At 45.3% G+C, this 24,541-nt stretch overlaps 1 protein-coding gene across 19 annotated transcripts in view; it reads left to right on the forward strand.

The window, feature by feature from the left end:
- The window catches only part of cacna1c (calcium channel, voltage-dependent, L type, alpha 1C subunit), a 196,602-nt gene that overhangs the window by 1,633 nt on the left and 170,428 nt on the right, over nucleotides 1–24,541 (forward strand). The gene's annotated exons all lie outside the window — the stretch shown is intronic.

Raw genomic sequence — 24,541 nt, forward strand, 5'->3', positions numbered from 1 at the left:
CCGTAATCACGCAAACACGGCCGCAGGTACAGATCATGGACGAGGTCCCTTTTCTTTTTCTCCTCTCTCGCTTGTTTCGGTCCACACTTTTGTGTGTGTGTGTGTGTGTGTGTGGGGGGGGGGGGGGGGGGGGGTTGACAACAGGCCTGACAACAGGGTGGGCTGCGGTCGCGTTTTTTAACCAACAGGCAGTTGTCGGCGGGCATGCATTATTGTCTAGGGGGGGGGGGGGGGGAGAACATTGGCTGCAAACGCGTGTCTGCGCGCGTTATTTGGCACATCTCGCCTCCCCAAAGGCTTCCCGTCTTGGGGGATAAAACTCAACCGCACATTGCCGCTGGCCTACGTTTTATTGGGGGTGGGGGGGGCTGTTGGCTGAGAAGTGAGCAGCACCCAGCGATACGCACACCCTCGGATCACCAGCGATCTCCCCCCTCCGCCCACCCACCCGTCCCCTATAATCAATAGTCGTATTTGTCACGTTTTAATCCAACTTCTCGTGGCGCGCTTTCGTGAGGAATCGCATAGGGGATGACAGGTGGCAGTAGGAGGGCCTGCAGGACTTACTTGCCTGCTGAGAATTGGGTTGATGATGTGCTATTTTAGGGGGGGGGGAGGCAGCGGAGGACAGTGCGCACAAAAAAGATATATATAGAGAGAGGGGGGGAGAAAAAGACACGACTCAAAGTTGAACGACGCAAAGACTTTTTTAAAAGTGTTTTATTAAATAAGACAGAACGAGCCAACACGGAGTGAATCAGATCCCAGGGCTGTGGGTTTTGTTTTGCGGTTAGGAAAGGGTCTGTTTGCATTGCGCAGTATTACGCGTCGCTCCTTCCACCCACGTTGCAGAGAGCGAAAAAGCCCCGGCGATGCGCTGCTTTATGGCCGGCCCGGACCTTGTAATTCAGCGAAGGGGTGCTATTTATCCGATCACTATCATCACCGCCATCACCATCACCACCATCGTCGTCCGTCTGCCCTTTTTTTTTTTTTTTTTTTTTTTTTTGCGTCCACGAGCTTCCATCACAACCACATACCTCTCTCGCCTTGGCGACAGGTTCCATAGCAACAGGGGATGAGGAGAGGAGAGGAGAGGAGAGGGGTGGCGGTGGATGTGTGTGTGTGTGTGTGTGTGTGTGTTTGTGCGTCTGTGTCGCAGCGAGGCACATTCACCAACAGTTCACAACTAGTCGCAGGGTCGAACGCTGCTGTCGCGTTCACACAGCAGCTCAGACAGGATGGCATCATCATCGTGAAGGGCAGGTGGTTGCCATGATGTAATCTGTATCTGGTATTATCAAGAGTGGGGCCTCTCAGTCCAAGTTGTCCAAAGAAGTATGAGGTCACACCCGTGGCTGTGCCATCCAGCAGACCCTCCGTTGGCTCTTCATCTGATCAAGGTTGGGCGGCCCCGCGGCTGAGAATGTGATGATAGGTGACATTCTGCTCCAAAAGTCTGGGAAATGAAATCACAGGAGGAGGTACTTCAGGGGCAGTACAGCAAAACACGAGGGTTGAAGCACAGCGTTTTGGTCTGAGGCGGCGCAGCAGCAACACATTTAAACTTGGGTTGACTGCTCATGTCAAAGTGATCAACCTGACCAAAATAACTACGCGATTAACGTTCTCAAGCTGGTAAAGAAATCATGCCCGAATAAGCCTTTTAACGGTTTTCTTATCGGTGTGACACAAGCAGGGTTGAGTTAAAAGTGAGATTTGTTGCACATTCGTCTTCAGGCTGGAGTCCACTTGGGTGGTGGTTTCAGCACCACGGACAGTTCATTATTCATTGGTCTATTGACAGCTACATGACAGCTACAGAGGGCTACGAAGGCAGACACTGACACCAGTGCATTTGGGTTTGGATCTTGCGTGGCTCCAGTGATTGTTGTCATATGTCGCAGTACAGGTTGGTGGCTGATAACGAGTGTGACAGGAGGAAAGATTGCCAGAGTGCATCTTCTCACTCGCTCGTTGATGGCTACAGTCTAAAATACCATAATACAGTTCACATATGAGCTACAACTTCATATACAACACATGACTTTGATGAAAGTTTCTTACCTTCAGCCCAGTGTTGTCTTTCGTCCGCCATGCTTCAGCGCCATGTGACGTCAAATCGGCAACTAGTGTACCGCCATTCAGTGCGGTCATGTGGTGTCAGGGCAATCTGGGAAACGAATTTCTGACTGGGGAATGCATGTGAACGCCCCCTCAACTCAGAGCAACAACTTTCGAACTTGAAAGTTAACCCAAAACAACACTTGGTTGCCGGTTGGAAACTTTTGCCAGACTCATGTTTTGTACAGTCATTGTATTGTTTCCTTTGCCCTTACTTGTCTTTCAAGTAGTGGAACCGACTGTCAACGTGTAGTTTAAACACTCCGAGTTATAAAATGCAAAACAAACCTCTTTCTAGCGTCCGTGTTGCTCCCACATCCTGACAAACTGAAGAGCGATTTCCAAACTCGACAAACCGTGCCATCCAACGATCCCGTTAACGCTGCATCACTTTTTCCAACTTTCCAAGTTGTCGTTCCGATTTGAGGGGGCGTAAATATCATTTATACAGTCTTGTCTTTCAAAAACTGGCGAACCTGGCCTCCTGCTTGCTAGTGAACGACTGAGCCTTTCGAGGTTAGCCGCTGTGAAACCCTATCAGCTCTTACCAATGAACCTGTTGAATTTTGAGAAACCTTCCCAGTCTTTTTGTTGCCCCTGTCCCTGCTGCTGGCATCAGATTTAGAATACGCATATATTTACAAAAAAAAAACCCCAAAACAATTCAGTCGTCTCTGTGCTATTTTCAATGCAGTTTATATAAAAAAGGATTGTACTAGAGAGGATCCCAACTTTTTATGGAATCAGGGTTGTATATAATGAGCATATTATACACGTTAAATTTACTTATACTGGTCGTTTTCGTGTGTCTGTTAAGGGCGGTGGTTTGCTGCAGATGAAAGATGACAGCGCTCTATTGTGTACAGTAGTTATTAGAGAGACCATCCTCTGACCAAAAGTTTCAAAAGTTCAATTTTAACTCAGTCCGCAGTGTTTGCCAAGCCAGCGAAGCCTCACCAGCTCCTTAGCTGCTGCTCTGCGGCTGACCGCGACCTCTCTCTTCCCTCTTGTCAATGCGGGCTAAAGAAAACACAAATTCCTCCGCGAGGAATTCAGGGGAAAAAGTTCTGCCCACATATAACAACAGGGAAGATGCTTTGTATTCTGAGGCTTTATGCTACAGTGCCAGCTCTGTCATTTCACCCGCTCTGTAAGTCAGACAGAGTTGATGTCACACATGATCGCACTGAGCAAACCGATTATACATAACAATGCATCTACACAATCTTTTTTTTTCTTTTCTTTTTCTTAAACGAATGAATAGAATGGCTCTGTCTTCCACAGCCTGACGAACAGACTTGTCGTTACTTCCTGTACATGAGGTGCGGCTCTGCTGAAACGGAACACACACCTGTGGCATCGCGTGTTATCACATGTGGAGCGGGGCTAATGTTGTGGGACGCACACGCACACCCCCACACATACACACATACACATCACGGCGGCAGTTTCCAGCAGCGTAATCAGTGAGTTGATTCTCCCCGTGGGCGTTGTGCCAGAGGCATGATACCTCCGTTAAGGATATTAATTGGTTTCCGATGGTTACGCTGGAGTGCTGGCCACCTGCCAAATCACCCTACTCTAATGACTTGACTTGATATGCTCATTGATTCCATTGAAGGCGCCTCAAAAGACACGCTGCAACCGTCACTGTTGTGCTCGCTTTGTGCGCAGCCTCTCGCACCGAGCCGCTGCCAGGTTGTGTGTCTGTAGAGGTTTCTTCTACGCTCACACAAGCAACTTTTCAACAGCACAGAGAAAAAAAACTATCTTTAGCTGGACTTTGAGGTAGACTGAGTTTGGTATGATTAAAATGGATCCAATAACTTCAATATTCATTTTTTTTTTTTTTTTTTGTCAAAACAGGTGGCAAACTGCAGGCGGGCAGAGTTGTTGCCTTCTCCAAATAAAGACAACAACTAATCCGGCCTCCCTCTCAACTGTGTTTTAATTAGAATCCACAGGGGCAGAGAAATGGCTTAGCGAGCTAAGACATCTATCAGTGCGCTTGACAGAGATGGAAATCTGGGCAATTAAGCGCCAATCTACCGTTACTCAATCCAGTTGTTGCTCAATATCAGGTTGGACTCGATTCCCGGCAAGGTGGAGGAGCCAGGAGCGGAGCGCTGGAGTAGAATCTGTGAGACGGTGTCGCGTGATACGGCTACAGCTTTTGGGGTTTGTTTCTTTCCAAAATAATATGAAAAACCTGACATTGCTGTCTGAGCATGTCACCTGGGTCTGTGTACGTTACGCTGACAAGCTCTTTTTCCGCCGTAATTGCACTCTTTGACCTGTCCCTTAATTGTTTACTTGGGATACACACAATGTGGTCTTTTAGACTTGTTTGCTTGCCAGTTTTAGCTCAGACATTATAACAGTGAGGTAACCTAATTTGGGTCCAAAGCCTTTTTGTAATCAGATCTTGTTTTCTGTGACTGTCCTTCCCTTCAAGACCTTGGCATTCAAAGAGACAACCTCGATGCGTTAACGATTTTGAGATTGACATTTTGGGCAGCAAACGCAAACAATGACAGACTTTGTTATACATCCAACAAAAGAGAAACCCACCTTGTTAGTGTGTTGCAGTCAAACATGACCTATTTTGATCAAACAATATCCTCCCCCTTTAACCCCCCCCCCCTCACTCGCCCAAACAAAAGCCAGCCAAATGAACTTGCGTTTGCTCACACGCAGACAAGCACGTCCGTCCATTTCTGTTAGCTTGTTTGTGTCCACGCCTGTGAGTAAGAGAACAAAAAAGCACAGCGTCTCTTTTTTCGGCGATCGTCTGTTGCCATGGACGGCGGGTTGTCATCACCTTTAATAATTTAGTGTCCTGGCAGAAAAGCCTTTGTGCTTCTCAACTTTGCCATATCTACAAATGTATTCAACCAGAGCCTGCAGCTGCTTCATCAGAACAACTGGGGTTTGGTTGTTGTTAATGCTATTTTTTGAAGTGATACGGTTCTATAGCCTCGCTCAACTCATGCTTGCTAAAAAAAAAAAGATATTCTTATATAAAGATCACGGAGCAACAATCGCTATTTTTTATACCAACAATCGATCATGTGAGAGTTCTTACCCAGTTTTCGGCCTCATACTTGGCCATAGCAGACAGCTGTTTTCATCTAAAAAGTTCTCAAACAACAGACGACTAGCTATTTAAGCATTCGGCAGCTGAAATGCCAGATATTTCCCCGCATGAGTTGGTGGAGACCAAAACAGAGCTAAAAGAGACTACTGTACCATCATTTGCCAGGTGGCAAAGGTCAAAGATTAGAAACGAAGGCTTATTTTACTCCATAACTGCTGGATGTAGAAAAAGGCAGGCTGACAGCTTGCCACACCAGCTAAGTGGTTGTGAGTAGTGTTTAATGTTTAATTCCAATAGAACTAGACCAAAAAACTCACTACCCGTGACACCGTGCTTCACACCAATGAGCAATGTTGGCAGCAAAAAAATTAATGAAACAGGATGCGCGGTAAAATAAACATGCATGGTTTTACTTCTACTGAAATTTGAATATGATGACATAAAATTGGTGAAAATTCAGCCGCTCGACCTACTCACAACTCATACCTCCCTATCGCAAGGGGTCCCAAGTAGATATTGCTTCGTATCAGTGGATCGCAAAGAAAGAAGCCTATGAAACACTGGCCTACCTTGTCAGTGCTTTTATACTATACTGTACATTTCAGAATCAGAATATATTAGCGAGGCTACTGTACGTGTGTTAGTCACAACCAGCTTGTAGCAGCTGTGGCGGCAGAGGCATTGAAGAAGTTTGCGCCGGTGCCTCCGAGTGTGTCATGGCTTCAACTTAAGGATGTGACTCAACAACAGCTGCTCTTTAACGTAAAACACCATCTGAGGGACTAATAAGACACATAGAGGGGAGAGGAGGGGTGGGCCGAGGGAGGAAAAAAAGGGAACAGAATGACAGATTGTTATAAGGCAGAGACGGAGGGAGAAAAAAAAACAGAGAGGTGTGGAGACGGACGAGAGGGACAGAGTCAAAAGACGACCTGGTGAGGAAACAGAGGGGCAAATGGAGGCAGCCAGTGGAGAGAGAAGAGAGGGACCTGTAACGGAGAGGAATAAAAGGATGAAAGGAGCGAGAGAATAGAGACAGAGGGGAGTGCCAATGGGATGGTGAGAAAAGAAAGTGAGGGAGCACAGGAAGAGGAGGAGACGGAGGGAGGATTATCCGTGACTCTGTCTTGCTTAAGCCTCTGGTTGCGTATTGGAAATCTATCCAGAGGCTGTCCTCTGCTCTTAGTGCTATTGGGCCTCAGTCTTCATTTCTGGTGGGACAATACGCCAACACCGGCAGCACCGTGTGTCCGTGTGTGTGTGTGTGTGTGTGTGAGGGAGAGAGAGAGAGAAAGAGAGAGAGAGTGGAGGAGAGTATGCAGTTGCAATTGGCCACCTGCCCATATGCATTGTGCCTGCTTGGCTGCCTCCGTCTTTGAGTGTGTGTCCAATCTCTCGTTCAGTTTGGACATGTGCTTATGTGTCCTACCTCTCTTACAGACACACGCACACACACACACGCACGCACGCTCGCACACGCTCCTCGTCTATTGATCTGGCTGAAGCCACCAGTGGAAATAATGACTCCAGACCTGTAGCATCCCCTTTTTTATACTCCCTCTCTCCCTTTTCATTCCCTACCTCATACTCTCTTCACCTCTTATTCTCCATCGCTCATCATTCACCTTAGGTGACCCTTGAATTGTATGTCGCTGTTTTGAGTTTGAAATTGATATTTAAGTGCCAGAGGGCCTGAAAGTCCTCTGAAGATAACTGCTGCGAAGTGTTGAGGGTAGGATCATTAAATCCTCAGAATGCACAGTTTCAGTTTCATTTACTCGCAAAAAATCTCTCTCAGCCCTGTCTTCTTACTGTCCAGAAGCCATAATCTACATGAGAAGAGCTTTGATTTGAATCAAATGTTGGTAATCTGTGTTGGATCCCCTCCAATTACTACCATTAGGTTACACAATAAGTTTTATGTGCAGGAGTAAGTGGCCTTGTGTTCCCTGGGTTTCACCTCTCTGGCTGTATTTATGTGTTTTTTGGGGGGACATTATTCATTGTGTGTATATTTTGACCTAAAGCTGACGCTGTGTAATCATAACGTTCCATAATAAGAGGCTAGGATTGAGCCCCATCTCAAACATCTACAATACAACAAGATGTACCCAACATACAGACTGGAACAGGGAAGCATGTTAGAATATTAAATTCTATAGCCTGCTACAAGATTCATCAATCTATTTCTTCTGCTAACAGAGAGCAGCAATAGCTAACGTTAGCGTAGAAATTGAGACAGCAAACACGACTCCTAACCCCTTGTAAGGACTGAAATTAGGAACTGTTGGTTCTGGCAGTGACCTCCAGGTACCAGTATCATTTTTTTCAGTAATAAAAGGGGCTCTGTGGAACTTCTGTGTTGTACTGTACTTTGGACACAGCCAGTACTGTAGCTAGGTTTGAGCGGGTGTGTTTCCTCAGGTTAGATGTAGCCTGCTACGGTATAGAACTAGTTATAAATAGGATTTTATATAATTCATTTATAGAAGGCTTTATCTATTTAGTGTGCTTTTCTCTTCTGAAACCAAGCCTACCTTCTTCCATGGATCTACAGAGACTCATTAAATGTAACATGTTGTTGACATGTTTCACACAAACTCCCTGAGGAGCGCTCCATGTGTGTTTAGAGGCTGTCACGTTAAGTAATCCTAGGCAAAATATAAAACAATTTTTTTTTTTAAATGTTTGTATGTTTATATATTTCCCAAGTTCCAGGGGAGGTTGAGGGATGACGAGAAACGAGATTAGAAAGCGGTCTATATTATTCATGCATTCCTCCCCTCTGTCTCTACCGTCCCGTCCTCTGTTGCCCTTCTCCTCTCGCCGTCTCTCACACATTGTCTTTACTCATCCCTCTCGTTCTTTTCTCACTCTTTTCCCCTTCTCTCCGTCACTCAGCTAGCCATTCGCTCGGCGGTTTATCACTCAGTGTGTGCGCGTTTCCTTTTTCCTCTATGAATTAATCAGCGTGCGTTTACTGTACGCAGCCCAGAGCACCTCGGAGTAGATCTAACCGCGGAGAAGCATGATATAAAACAGCATTTACTGTCTCGACGGGGGGTAAGCTCAATGCTCAAAAAACGCTGCACAGCACACAAAGTGGACAACCCACAACTCCATTGCACTTAGAAGAACTACTTGTCTAGTGTTCCGCATGCAGAAAAGAGCTGAAGTTAACATCGTATATCGTAGGCACCCTAAAACTGTGTAGGCAATACAAGTGTTTGGGATGCTTGTACATCACAGCCTTATATAAATCCACTTTATTTATTTTATTTTTTTATGCCTTTGTTACCAAACTAGGTTAGGGTCAAACTCTGACTCCATGTATATTGTATGTGACTGCGTTTAAGTAGTCTTGTTTTGAGGTTCTGAGTCCGGGGACAAATGTGAATACATGTTTTCCTTCTCTTGTCTTCAGCGCCGGTACCCCAGTACAAAAGCCGCTATTCAAATATGACGTTGACAAAAAAAAGAAAAAAGAAAGCATTATCGCTGTTATTTGGCGGGGACATTGTGGCCTGTAGTACAATAGAGAGTACGAAGAAGAATGAATGAATCATGCGTCGTTTTAAGATAGTTGGGTGTTTGTGGCTACACAGAAAGTTCTGAGTACTTGACTCTCATCAGTTATGTAACAGTGAATCTTAATAGCGGTGAATCTCGGCCAGCTGAGACCCAGTAATTACACCGGAAGGACGTAGCGAAGGGGATAACATGCATCAAAGATGATGGAGATGTTTTCCTGTCCGCGGCACCGCTCACTGCACTGTGAGTCCACTGTCCGCCCCGTTTCAGTATTGATGGCGCTCAACAAGCTCGACACGTGTCGATTTGTCAGAAGTTGTCTTTCATTCATCACTCAGGTGTTCACTCTCCAGAGGAGCCCTCTGACTCTGTTTGACGCCTGAAATTGATGGCACTTTAAAAATGCAGAGGACTGATAGCCTTTGAGCTCTGTTCATATTTGTGTTGCATGAATTAGTTCACCCTTGAAATTTGCTACGGATGTGTGTTCCATCGCGCTGAGCATCAGGGTGGTGTTATTTTTAGTCAAAGATGATGTTTGTTGCACTGTGTAGCAGCTGTAAGCGCCCCAACAATAACTTTGACACAAATAAATGCAGACTTGGTGTTGACTGAGATGGATTACACAACTCAAGTGAGTTTCAAGAGTCCTCTAATTGATTTTCTTGCCAGCATGAATGAATGCGGGAAAAAATACATAACAACTGCAATGGCAACTCTGCCAAGGCCCATAAGTCCCCCTTAATTCAATCAAGGCTAATCCAATATCAAACTAGACGGCCCTGTACCGCTCTAAAATTGGAAGCCGTCCATAACTGCTTAACTACGATTTGTGCTCACCAGATCCACATCGAAATTGTTCACAGTCATAGACCTCCATAGCCACCTAAATATGCCTCATTATTTTCATCAAGATCCGCCCATTGTTCCCTGAGAAGTTAATGAAAATGTCTAAAAATGCCCTATCTCACGACAGACAAAGACAGTGAGAAAAAACGTCCTCGCTCTGTTCGTTTATCTGGATCCGCACCAAAAGTTAATGGGGTTTATTCTGGGCCGAGATCCATCCTCTATCCAAGTTTTGTGGGAATCCGTTGAGATGTTTTTGTGTAATCCTGCTCATAAACCAACCGGCCAAGAATCAGACACGGGTTTGCCGTACCTGAGCATTATCCGTATCCATATCTTTATCTATATTTGTTCAGCCATTTAGATTAACTGTGTCCCTACAAAATGAATGTGTTCTGATGTTGGGTTCTTGTGCAGAAGGACCTGACTGCTAAAACAGAAAAGATGATTTGGGAAATAGGTTCTTGCGGCCTATTGTCACGGTTGTATATGTTAGTCGTCTTCGTTTTCAAGTCTGCCATAGTCTGATTTAACATCTGTTTTAACATCACAGATATACGTGACATGTTGCCTTGACCGTGTATTTCTGTCAACGTCTCCAATTTTTGCAAGTTTAACTGCAGCTTCGACCTGCGTGGTCGACAGTTTACACCCACTACCCACTATCACCCTGACTGTATCTATAAGAGCGGCCTTGCCCACAACTGTGTGAGCTGCAGGAATGATGAAAACCCTCTGTCCTCATTAGTGGCTCTAATCCCCTTGCATGCACACTGATCGTGTACTGTACAGTATATGCACCAGCAGATCCGCCAGACTTGAAGCACGTCTCCAAATGTATTTTTCATGAGGTTAATTTCAGAGTGTGAAGAGGTAGAGAGACAGAGAGGAAGCAAAGGTGCAGATGGGAGGAACGTTAGTCACCCTCGGGTTCTGTGCAGGTTACGTCTTCACGACAGGGTAGATGTGCGTGTGTGTGTGTCTGTGCGCACACATACATGTTTCTGTAATAAACACTGAGCTGTCTCTTTAAGAGGAAATGAACCCTGGCAGCTACGTGTGGCTCCTACCTGTCGAGCAGATGATTACAGATCGCGATGCTGCGAGTGTGTCTTTTTTCTGTTTTATGAACAGCATGCATGTCTGAGTCTTTTACACCTCCAGAAGACCTTATATTTTTATCCTTGTAATCCCAGCCGGGATTTTTTTTGTTTAGATTAAAGATATGGAATAAGGTTTCTTGTTAACACGCTGCTACTGGTTTGAAAATTGTGCGTTTTTTCCAAGCTTGTATTTGCAGATGTAAACGTGTTTTTTGCTTTCTCCCTGAAGAAACCGTGCTGTAAGCGCTACCTTGCTTACGAGTATGCGTGCATGTGTTGCAGAAACTTGCTCCTGCCTTTTTAAAGCACGGCTCACAGCAAGTGAGGTTCAGAGCACAAAGGATGTACAGTCATGTGTTTCTATCAGGCTCATGGTTCCAGTAGTCTTGTTAGTCGGGCCTCTGGTGGGCTCGTCATGGATGGATAGCTGCACTACAGAGAAGGTAGTCTGTCGCCATAGGCCTACTGCTACACACACACACACACACACACACACACACACACACACACCTCTGCTGTGAGCGTCACCCTGCAGCACAGAGGAAAAAGACAGATTAAACTGAGAGTGGAGTGATGCAGCTCTGTGTGTGTGTGTGTGTGTGTGTGTGTGTTTCTGCCTCTGGGTAAGCGCGAATGTGCATTTGTTTGAGCACTTCCTTCTGTGCGCGCGTCTCGGGCCGATAGCTGTCAAATCACTTCTTGCAGCTAAGAATCATGGGTAACAAAAGCCTGGTGAGAAGCCTGGAGCGAAGAGCACTTTCTGTTAGTTTTTCTTTTTATACACCCAGACAGGAAAAGGTTAAGTAGCGCTTCAGAATAAGAGACAGGAGGACAGTCTTTAGCATCCACCTTGCTACATATAGTTTACCTGCATTGCCACAAGGCATTGGCACAGGAGGAAAACCGTGGAGTGCAAAATTGCCCAATATAGACATAATTTCAGTGACTGCTTGATTTTGGATCACGAATAGACGTTTCCACTTATAGCCGGCCTGTACTTTCACGTTAGACATTGATGAGGAAGTAATAATTCCTTGGGGGATGCTAAATTGCGTTTGTTTGATATTGAATCCTTCTGTTCATCTCGCAGGTCGCCAAAGACATCATATCTCTAAGTTCCCATAATTTCATTATGAGATGCACTCTGCCTCACTCAAGTCCATGTCTGTCAATGTGACTTTGCTTTCAGTGAAAAGCCTCAATAACCCTAATGAAATCACCACGTAATGCCCCTCATGACAAACATGTTAGATTAGACTGAGGTTGAGGTTTGACAGGTATTGGGAATTCTGCTTGGAGAATGTTTTGGGGATTTTCTGATTGTATTTCGAAAGAATGGAATAGGAGGAGAAAAATAAATGATGATAGATGAATTCATCAGACTCAGTACTACGTGGATTTGAGACTATTAGTCTATGAACTGGTCTAATACATTGTTTGGTACTGATGGACTTGTTTGACTGGATTTGTTTTGTGGTTCCTATAAACATAGGACTCTGGGAGTGTAGGACCTTGGGACATACCACCTTGGGAACATAGGTTCCTGGGAACGTAGAACCTTGGGAAAATAAGACCCTGGGAACATAGGACCATGGGAACTTCGGATACTGAGAACATAGGTCCCTGGGAACATAGAACCATGAGAACATAAGACCTTGGGAACATAGGTTCCTGGGAACATAGAACCTTAGAAAAATAAGACCCTGGGAACATAGGACCATGGGAACTTACGATACAGAGAATATAGGTCCCTGGGAACATAGGACCATGGGAACTGACGATACTGAGAACATAGGTCCCAGGGAACAAAGGGCTTTGGGAACTTAGGATCCAGGGGACTTATTGCCCTGAGAGCATAGGTTCCTGGGAACATAGAACCTTGGTAAGATAGAACCTTCAGAATATGGAGCATGGAACATTACATTTGCAGTGTTTGGTGCTGATGTAGTTTTTGGATTTGTTTGGATTTGTGCATTGTGTCTCGCTGAGGGGGTTGTGTTTGTTTACGTTGGTCGTATGTCCACTGTGCATTATTTATGGGAGGTTTATGTTAATGTTTAGATGACGCTGTTGTGTTAGAGGGGTGCGACCTGTCATTACCTTGACTGATATGTGTTGGTTACTGCGTGTAACAGCCTCCATACACAAGCTCCAGCTAATATGGTGGGGATAACAGTGGGTGTGTGATCTATGCCCTATTTCACGTCTATGTTTCTGCCCCTTTTTTTCGGTTTTCGTCTTGTTGTGTTTGTTTATTACTGTTGTTCAGTCCAGTCGGTCTGCATTTCTGTTGCATTCTGCTCTTTTCATCAGTCGTTACCATAGTGACCGAGGCTGGACTTGAGAGGATGAAACTAAGGTTAAGGAGGCGAGTCTTCAAAAAACTAAATCCAGCTAAATTCCTGTCTCTTTCCCCCTTTTTTCTTCTGTTCTATTTTATGCTGTCATCCCTCCTCGCTTTCCCTTCCTGGAAAGTATTTCCTGTTTTGCCTCGTTCCTTTTATCTCTTCCATCCATCCCTCTTTTCTCATTAAGACAAGGGTAAGGTGTTCCGGTATGAAATGACCCAACTATATAGGCCATGAGAGTGTCCTTGACTGTCTGTGTGTATGAAAGAGAAGAGGCTGGTGTGTGTGTATATGTGTGTGTCCCCTGCCATCCCATCTATCTAGGCCAGTCTTGATGTGTGTGCTCCATGGACCACTTCCCAGCAGACCACACTGTATGGTTGTGTGTGTGTGCATGTGTGACGGAGAGAAAGAGTTAGTGTGTATGTCTGTATAGAGCAGTCCACTTCCCAAAAGACCAGACTCACTTTCACACTCTGGAATCATAATGGCTAAAACAGGCTTGTTACAGGACTCCTTTTACAGTGTGTGTGTCTGTTTCCATCTCCAGAGCTGCGTCTATAACCAGCTCCAGAAAGAAGAGGTTTTTTTTTAAATGACTGGTTTAACTATTTAGAGGAGCGTTTGTGTGCGAATATTGGTCGAGCAGTCAGTCCTGACCTTATATTCAGACTAAAATATCTCAACGACTATCACATGGACTGGCAAGAAATTTGGTACAGATTTTCGTGGCTCCCAGAGGATGTGTGGCGGCCCTCTTACTTTTCTTTCAGCTTCCATAATCGGGTCAACTTTCCATTTGCCCATATACTTGGTAACCTGGTAAGAATAAAATCGCCTGGTAAACGTCAGTAAGTTAGCGTTGTCATTGTTAGCATGTTTAGCATTCATCTCAAATCACTACTGGGTCTAAGAACAGCCTCATATAACAGCCAGGGACTCATTACTATTGTCAAAGGAATATAAGACCTTGGGAACTGAGGGCCCTTGGACATAGGACTCTACAAACATAGGCCCCTGGGAACATAGAATCTTTGGAGTCGAGAAACCAGGGAGCGTAGGATGCTGGGAATGTAGGACTTTGAAATCTTCAGACACTGTAAATGTAGGATCTTGGGAACTTAGGACCCTGGGACATTGGGCCCTACAAGCATAGGACCCTGTGAATGTAGAACCATGGGTACATAGAGCGCTGGGGACGTAGGACCCTGTGAATGTAGGAACTTGGGAACAGAGGGCCCTAGTATGATAGGACCTTAGGAACCTAAAAACTTGAGAAAATAGGACCCTGGGAACTTTAAACATTGAGAACATACATCCATGGAAGACATGAAGACCGATACGCTCGATGACTTTAGAATCCTGTAATGTGTTTGTGTGTGCATGTTAAACTCCACGACATACCTTTCCATGATCCGTTTTCCATTTTCTATGCACATGTAAAGCTGTTGCACATTTACTATTCATATATTTTGTGTTACACACACTGAAGAAAGTCTTACAGCTCACACAGAATGCCAAACGTCTGCATGGCAGGCCTTTATCCTTGCACAAAATCAATTCTGCATGTGTGTGTGTGTCTGTGGTTTATACCAAAGTCACCCAGTATGGAAATGAGAGCGAACATACACTCCATTTCATCCGACTGATGGGAGGTAGTAGGCGTGGCGGCACTTCAGATGTAACTGTGGCTATTCCTCTTTTTCTCTCTCTCTCTCTCGATTCCCCTGCTTTCCTCTTCTTTTTCTTCTCCCTTTCTTTTCCATCTCCTCTCTCCACCCTTTACCCCAGCTCATCTCCTCTTCGCATCTGTGATCTGTATTCTAGATCAATATGTCTGAGAGAGAGAGAGGGAGAGAGAGAGAGAGAGAGAGGGAGAGAGGAGATGATAGGTTTTTTGGGGATTGGCTTGGCGCCTGTAGTGATGTCATCAGAACAGGAGGCGCGACATCGTCTGTTGTCATGTCAACCAAAAGAGATTGCTCATAAAGAGAGGGATAGATGGATGAAAGGAGGGGATGAAGGGATGGAGAGGAGAAATAAGGCAAGTACGTGCAAGATGTGTTCATTTTGCATGTGAAAGCGCAGATTTACCCCGATGTCATCGTGTTGGGGGCAGTTTTGAATAATACACAGATCACAACTATGTAATGGGCATAATGACACTAAATGCATAAAATATGGTGCAGCTGGAGTGACTCTGCTCCATCTGGTGTCAGGCCTTAATAAAATTAAAGATCTTTGGTCCGGCATATGAAAGTAAGCCTAAAAGTATGTAAGTATAATCAAGAAAATGCACCAAAAGTACATTGTATTTTTGGTTTCTTTCCTGTTTGTATTTTTGAGTCGATTTTAAAAAAACGTTTCCACGTTAAATACACATCTCAGCTTGTTTACTGTTGCGGTTTAACACCTTCAGACATCGCCCCCTTCAGCGTTTCCAGCAGTGGACGGTGTAAAATGTCATACTCGGTCCTCTGCGTGCATCTGGGTTGCAGCACGATAAAGTTGATGATTAATGACATTACCTCGACGTGGCAGACGGGTAACCATGGCGATGCCAGATTAAACAAACACAATGTTCCTGCAGGGAACCGAGGGGGAGAGAGAGAGAGATAGATAGAGAGAGAGAGAGAAACGGGGGAAGGAGAGAGGAGGATGAGGAAGATGTTTTCTTTCTTCTAAGAGATTCATTGTGATTGTAATGTCCTGAAAGCTTGTTCAAGTGGAAGCCAGAACACAGTCCAGACCTTTTCAAGGGGTCACCTCAGTCAAATATAATGAATTGCTGCAAGAATGACATAACTGCTTTTCTATTTGTTACTGGAGCTGTTTCATGGTCACCCGTGTACTGAGTCAGTCGATATCCTTTGGTTAGTGAAAGCTTTTTACAGACCCACGTACTGTATGATGTCAAAGTACTCCCTTCTCATGCCTCTGATCACCTTTTTCTCCCTTCTCTCTCTGTCTGCTCATCTGTGGTTAGCAGCAATCTCCCTCCCACCCCCCCACACCCCCTTCCTTTTCTCTCTTCTGTCCCTCTGCCGTCCCTCTTCTCCCCTCCCCTCTCTCTCCTGTTTCCGTCCCCCTAGTCCTCACTAATGAAGCAGAGATCTGCTTGGGGCCATTTTCCTCTCCATCAATATTCTATGCCAATTACCAGGGTTGGGTTATTAACACTGACACGGGGAACCATGTCGCACCGCTCGGCCCCGGTTGTCACCTTGCGCACACTCGCACAACGTAAAGGTACAACAAGCACACGGGCACACAGAGCCTCTCCTCTGCACACACCGCTGACAGATATTTGTGTGTATCAGTGGTGACAATAGGACGTATGATGAAAATACACGTGAATAGACGCTTAATGTCTTCCAGTCGGGATGCTCTCAAGGGACCATTAAGGATTATGTTGCCCACAAAACACTTCACTAGCACTAGTGAGATATCTTGGCAATGCATTCAGGAGAATAAATGCTGGCAGTATGCTGGAACTTTAAGTTTCTTTACGTTCAATGTTCAATTTTTTATTGTTACAACACAGTGCTTAAAGGTCTAATATGTACAATTTGGCCACCTATCAAATTCATACGTCAACAATCAATCTCCAGAGTTACTGCCGAGCTGGTAAACCAAGTTAGCTGTCCGGCTAGTGGTTTGGACTGGGAGCTCAGGGACCGGGTTGTTAGCGTTTGCATCGCTAACACAGGACCAGGACAGGGCTAGCGGTTTAGCATGCTAACTTAAGTAGATGTCTCACTACATAGACATATTGAAATAGCTATTTATGCCCATGCTGTTAATAATTTCAGTTAATTTTTAAAAAGCTTGTTGACAGTAGTAATATTGTACGTACTCAAAATAGCTGCTATGCTAATGCCCCCTCCGAATACCATCTGGTTTCTAAGTAGGACCACTTAGATTTCACAGCATTTTATCATTTCATTATCATTTTTTCCCTCATGCCAGAAAAAAAGGCCAGTGTAGCCGCAGTGTAATAAATCTTAATGTTTTTCCCGCATTTAACTTATGCTAATGCTAATTATTGCCAGGGCTAACAGCGCCGCGTGGCAGCGGGTTGCCAAGTGTTAATGATGCAGGTAGCCGTGTCACCGCACAGTGGGGCTGATTGGAGAGCAGATGTTGGAGGAACTTGGCTCATGAGGTGTTTCCTGATTTGAGCTGGGATAAAAAAAAAAATGAAGAACAAATCAATGGTGTTTGAAGCACCAGTGGGATCTGAAAACTGAGTGAGCCTAAATGTGGTCGACTTTCACTTTAGGAATCAGCCTCATTAAAAGGAGCTCATAATTTGGGATTACCTGCGACTAGTGTGGTGCTTTGAGGCCGTGAAAAAGAAGTTCCTAGGTTTGAGTATATGCACTGTGCGCAGCGGTGTTTCCGAATTTGCGTGTGATTTACTCAAGCTGTTGGTCAGATATAATACACTAGTGTTTCTGCCAGAAACAAGCACTTGAGGCCCTGACCCATGTTTCAAACAGTGCCTTAAATTATTGAAATGGCTCCAATTTTAGACCACAGCTGGCTAAATCTGATGGATGTGTATTCCAGCATTCAAGCGGTGACACACTGACATCCAACCATTAGCCCTAACTCTAAATATTATCCATTAACTTAGCTGGGAATGTAGGATTTTCGCTTAAATATAGCCACATTTTCCGAGGTGGATTATACCCATCTCTCTCTGCTGGATATAACTCAAAGCTTTAACTACATAAGAGGGACGTATGGCTCGTACGCTGAGATTTTTCTGCAGCGGTTGTTGTGACGAGCGAGCCCAGGGTTTTTTGGGTGTTTGGCAGACAGGCAACAACAGCCAGTCTCACAGTCTGAGCCAGCTGCTTGTTGACTGCCCATTCTGATAGGCCTGACTGATAGAGGGCTTCCAACGAACGCACAAACACAAATGCGAGCACACACACAAACACACACACACAAACACACACACACACACACACACACACACACACACACACACACACACACACCACACACATACACACACAGATATATATGATATGGTGAAATAATCAGCCCTCCCAGTTAAGGTAAATAAATATCTTCATTAGAATCTCTTTCTTCCTCTCAGACAGGAAACAACATCTGGCCCAATCGGTGCTTTGATGTGCGGTCGCATCACGGCCATTTTGGGGAAACGTGACAGTCATCTGTCCTCGCTCATGTGTTGTTTGTTCACCCCCCCCCCCCCAAAAAAAAAAATCAAGCTCGGAGGAATGTCCTTTTAATGAAGAACACACACTGTGCACACATGCTGGACCTCTTCGTCTCCTACACTCGCTCTGTCTTCCTTACGTGTCACCGCCGTCTTTAGTCTCCTTTGCCTTTCGCTCGGTCGCTGTCACTCACCTTGTCTCCTTTGCCGCTCTGCTGTCTGTCTCCGTCTGTCTTCTGGGTTAAAGTCAGTGTGTGTGTGTGTGTGTATCGCAGTGTGTGTGTGTCTTTGTGTGTGTTACCGTACCTCAAAGTCAGGCATCTGGTGGCTATCAGAGTTAATCACCCAAGCTTCCTACAACTGCCCATGACACACAAGCTCACGCAAACGCACACAGCGACACACAGACACACACGGGGCAGTTATTGGAACATGACAGCTCATTGGGCCGGCGTTTTGGGAAGGGCTACGGACAGCGCAGCGGCAGCCAGAGAGGCCGGGCGAAGAAATGGAGGGCAGGGAGAGGCCACGGGATGAAAGAAAAGAATGATTGGGAGAGGGAGAAGGTGGAAAAGGAGGGTAGGGATGTGTGAAACGAGCTATCACACGTTCTGGGCATGCAAGAATAGAAGGACTTGATAATGACACCGCTGCACCTCTTAAATAGATGCGAACGGGAGGTGTGAAATGCCCGGACGGCGCAAAGCAGTGTTCATTTGGTGCGCTCGAGGCAGGTGAGTGAGTCAGACGAGCAAACACACGAAAACAAACACATCAGGCTGCCCACAACGGAGTCAAAACTCCTCTTCTTCAGGTGAATTCGCGCCTGATTGAGGGATAATTTCGGAGCGAATGCGCGGCACATTCTGGGTTCAAAGTCAGGTTCGCGTCAGTATCGCTTTTCATGGTCAGGGTTAGGAGCAATTTGCAGGGCTGAGTCAAGGCAGGGCCGTCATTGTCAGGGAGGACAGGTCAGGGCCTGGAAATGATAAATCCACTTATGAAAGTAAGACAGGGAGAGGAGAGGGGAGACAGGCAGCCCCGCTCTGTTCTTTTCCACTGACACTCTGCTGCCTTATGTAGCCTCCGAGCCGCCGAGCTGCACCACAGCGATCATTACGAGGACAGATACAGTGCAGAGCTTTCCAGCTGCAGGTGAAAGGTCACACAATGACTGGATTGTTATTGTTGCTTTGCATATAATCGTTCTTTTTTCCATTCGGGGAAAAAGTCTGTACTCTTGTTTCCTTTTTTTGTCTAACTCTTTTTTGTTGTCATCAAACTTTCCATTATTGATAAGCGGGGCTGGCACACTGCTCCGTGTTGACAGCCTCAGCAACGGCAGCTGTATTCCATCTAAACTGCTCACTCAGAAATAGACAAGGTCAGGACACCTGGTACACCCCGAAATGTGTCCGTCCCTCCTCTTGGCTGTCTCGCTTCGTGACACTCTCCTTTCATCTCTCCCCTCTCGAGCACCATCCCCCTCACCGACATCGTCTCCGTTTCCTTTCTCTCGTGTCGAGGTTAACATGGGGAGGCTCACATGGCCGCACATTTCTGGGGCTACAGTGAGAGCATTGTCATGTATTTTTTATTGCACAGCTCGTATATTCAGCGTCTACACGTGTTCACATCTCGGCAAGTCTGAACTCGAGGCAGCCCAGGAAATATTATACCTTTGCTGGTCGATTCGATTTAGAAGTTAACCGACAATGTCGAGTTTTGATTGACATCGTCAGAGATGTCAGCGGTTGTCATTTGCAGTGATGCCAAACTGCATTATATTGAGAGGTGTTTCTACTATTTTGGCCACACTATTTGCATACGTGAGAGCGGCAGAGTATTAACACCTTCCAATATAATGCACTCGATTACAACGCAACATTTATAAACTTATAGTAGGATTATAAGCTTCAAAAAAGTGGAATTCATGGCAGAGTTTAGACTGTGTTACATTTTGCAGGTGTACCTAATAATATGCCCAGTATATGCACACATACATTTATCATTATGTGTTCACATGCTTGGAACATAGTGCGATTCCTGTGCTGTGCTTCAGCGTGCAGCACAAAATGACAGGAAAGTCCGTGTAATGAATGTAATGTTTCACCAACTATTAATCATGTGACCTCAGAATGAACGCTTTCACTGGCCAGACGTTGCTGATGTCGTCTCCTCCTCTCTGTGTAGTATGTGTGCGTATGTGTGTGTGTGTGTGTGTGTGTATCATGGGTACATGTTTCCATGGCAGCCAGATACCTGACATCACAGTGTTTGTTTTTTTTATTTTCAATTCTCACTCTTACTAAAGCAGATAAGACAAAGATAAACCTTTGCTACTGTTTGACCCTTTTTTTGGTTGAAGGAGATGTATTACATTCATTTTCAGGTTTAAAATGCTCTGTTTTTAGCTCCTGTCTCTTTAAGGGCCCCCACACAGTCAACTCTTGATTGGTCAGCTCACACATGCCTGAGCCAGCAAAGCTCACCGTGTCTCTGGTCGTGCTTTCAGCTTCCAGTTGGCTTCACTTGTGAATACAGGCATAAATTATGCAGATGTGTGACATGCCGACGTAGCGTGACGTCAAAAAAGTCACAGAAATAAAGGCAGGACTATGAGGCGTTCCAGGAGCAGTGTTTTCTGTGGGAGAGATGAGCAACTGTTGCTGCGGACTTTGGGCTTTTTAACTTTCAAGGGCTTTCACATGCACAAGACCCTAAACCTGACCTATAAAACATTATAGGTCTCCTCTAATATTAATTACCAAGGTTAATGATAGTGTTTGACTTTGATTTGGCTCTGAAGGCTCCTGTTGTTTAAGAGAAGAACAGGCGGAAAGACACGGTCAGACATGCTGACATCGTTAGGAGCCCAGTATGTACGAGGAACTGCTCCCACCACTTAAATGTCCAACCTACACAAACACACAGAAAGACACACACACACACACACACACACACACACACACACACGCTGTTTCCCCCAGTAGCGCCGCTCGCTCCCTCCTGGGATCGGTGCGAGCAGCTGTGTTAGCGGCGCAGTCGTAGTAAATCAGACTTTTCTCCTAATTGACCTGCCCGCTTAGATAAATGTAGGAATGAAAAAGAAAAAAAACACCAAAAAGCCAGCTCGACAGAGAGGGAGAAGTGTTGGTTTAAATCAAATGAGCACAAACCGCCCAAACAAAACATAATAATTTTTTTAAAGTGTCTGGCGTAATTAAGAAGTGAAGTTTTGAATGGTATTTCTGAGTGATTAATATATTCAAACGTGGATTTATTTCAATTCAGTTAAGTAGAGCTACTCTAACTTGATTCATTTCCACTTCTTAGTCATGATTTATAAATACAGAACTTGAAGCACAATAAAACACATGGCGTATTTACTCATTTGCATGTATGAAAAATACCCAGTTCAGTTTATTTATATCTTGTGCGGCAGCAGGCTCGTGTGCAGTGTGCAGTTGGTGGTCAGTTACGGATTTCTTTAATCAACACTGCCTTCATCCTTTTGTCCGTCGTATCAAATAGTGTCGCTGAAGTTGTTACGTGATTGTCCTCTCTGAGCGTGCTCCCTCGCTTGTCTTTGATTGGGCGGAGAGAGGAACACCATAGCAACAGCCAGCCGATGGATTAAAGCCATAATTGGGAAGAGAAAGTCACTGTGATTACACTTACACACACACACACACCCGCACATAGCATGCACACACTTAATTAAAAAAAGAAAAGCCACGAGACAACTTAGTTTCTCCTTCTGTGCGGCAATGTTGCCATCATTGTTGCCCCGCATACGCACACGCTCGCTCACACTGTCACTCACTTACTCGGCTCACTGTAGGACTCGAACATGGATGCTTCTCCCTCGCAGAGTTTTCCCCATGCCCCTCCATCATCTGTGTTAATCAGCACCGTGTGGAGCCACTCCACTCTCATTACTTCTTGATTAATCCATTAATTATGAGAAAACTCTGTTCGATTGTTACTGAACAATGTGTGTGTGTGTGTGTGTGCGTGTAGAAGCATTTGAGCCCATATGTTAACCATGCCAACTCGTATGAGTGTGTGTGCGCATGGGCTTTTTTGTATATGGGACCGTGTGTGTGTGTGTGTGCGCTGAATACATGAATAAGTAAGAGTGGATGTAATTTGCGGTGGGCTAATAGAAAGTGGTCATGCAGGCAGACTTGGTTGTGCATTACAAATCACCGAAGCTGGCTCGCTCCTCAAGGTGACATTCAGCTATGACTAGTTCACCTGTAGAGGCGCGCGTGTGTGTGTGTGTGTGTGTGTGTGTGAGCTCTAGTTTCACTGCGTTTTCAAGTCTCCCTGTTGAAATACGTCCAATATTATGCTCATTCTTAGATTCATACTTTATAGGCTTGTCCCCTTGAAGCCTGAGGAGCCCAGTCTGCTCTGATTGTCAGTTCCTACTCAGTCGGCTGAGCTGGGGTCATGGCTGAAGGCGGTAACTGTACAGTTGTGACATCACAACCTTACAGAAGTCCTGACGGCTTGTTTCAAGTCACAGCTTCTGTACACAGGCTGTGCTCACTTCTCCCTGTACTGGAGCATTTTGCCACCTTCGGTATTTATATGCCACCTAGACCTGCTTTAAAAATAATAATAATAAAAGAAGAATTAGACGTCTCACTTTCTACAATGTGGTGCCTTTAAATCCTTGCCTTGAGAGGGTTGTTGGCTGGAGTTCACTTGGAAAATGATGTAGCTGTTTGTCTCTGGGCTTTCTGAGGAATTGTTGACCACCTGCTCAGGTTAAAAGCTTTGGAAGATTTAGAATCAGACGAATTAAATGAAATTTCAGTGGTGCTGGACTTAAATTAGACACCTTGGGTGTCAGGGAGGGTAATCTCCCCTCGGTGCCCCCATGTTCGAAGAAATGCAACGAAAGTGCCCTCTTGGATGCCTTTATGCTAGATAAAACATGGTAAAGTGCCCTCTGGTGTGCCCTTCTGCTGGCGAAAATGTGATAACGTTCCCTTCCAGGGTGCCCTTGCAGAGGACAAAACATGCTTTCTCGGGTATGAATGTATCTTATCAGTCTGTGTGCTGGTGTCCAACCACATACAGCAATTTTTTTCCCCCTTGCCCCTCCAACATTCTCAGTTTGCCACTGGAAATCCCAACAGCAATCGAGCCTTAACTCACATTTATTATTTAGGTTTTCTGATTCCTGTCTTTTTTCTTTTTTTTTTAAGGATTTTTATGTGCTGTTCATAGTTTTTAGTGATTTCCGCATATAATATTTGTTGGGTAAATGTTTCCGTCCCACCCAATGATATTCAGTCATCAATATACAGCCTGTTGATTAGGTGCGAGGCCCAAATTGCATTCTTTTGCGTGATAACGGAGCCGGTAGAATAATCAATCTTTTAATTTTCTTATCCGAGTCTGTGCCGCAGCGGCAGCGAGCAAGGCATCCAGTCACCCTCACATCCTCCTCCCCAGCCGTGTCCTCCAGCTCGACCGGGGGGCCTTTCTCGGCCACATAAGTTATGCAGTACCTCCTGTATGTATTGGGTCTGCCCCGAGGTCTCGCTTAGTTTGACCTGGCCGGAATACCTCAACAGAGTGGCGTCCAGAAGGAATCAAATGTCTGCACCACCTGAGCTGGCAGATACTCCATTCTAAGTCATGCTCTTGTGGATGTCAGAGGGTCCTCACCCTGTCCCCAAGGGGGAATTCAGAAACCCCCAAAAAAGAAGCTAGTTTCAACCGCTTCCCCAAAAATAATCCCTAAAGTCATGGCCGAAGCAGAGGTTTGGGGATCACATGACAAATTTCATTGATCAACTCAGCTCCCTTTTCTCGACTGCAAGATGCTTGACCCCCTCCAATCTTCCATTTCCCAGACTTTCCCAGTATCTCTTAAAGCCAAAGGATATTTGACTGCATGTCTCGTCTGGTGGTTCAGATGTATCAGCTGACAGCAACTGAAAAAAAACAGGGAACGCTAATAAATTCACACGCAGGACAGAATCTGTCTGCGCATCTTTGTTCTTTTATTTCCTGTACCTCCTTCTGTCAGTCCGTCTCTTTTCTCTCCTCCCTTTTTTTCTATCCATCTCACCCTTTGTTTTACTCTGTCCTCCTCTTCATCTCTCTCTCTGTTTCGCCTCACTTCCATCTCTCCTCTCTCCCCTCTCCCTTCTCCCTCTCTCTCTTGCGGTGGATTATTTTTGGGCTGCCTGGTTAATTTCAGTAGGAAGTCAAGCTCAGTGCCAGGGAAAGTGGAACGCATATAAAGAAGCCAAAAGACAAACAGAGACAT

This window comes from Sparus aurata, chromosome 14 (genome assembly GCF_900880675.1).
Source record: "Sparus aurata chromosome 14, fSpaAur1.1, whole genome shotgun sequence".
NCBI lineage: Eukaryota > Metazoa > Chordata > Actinopteri > Spariformes > Sparidae > Sparus > Sparus aurata.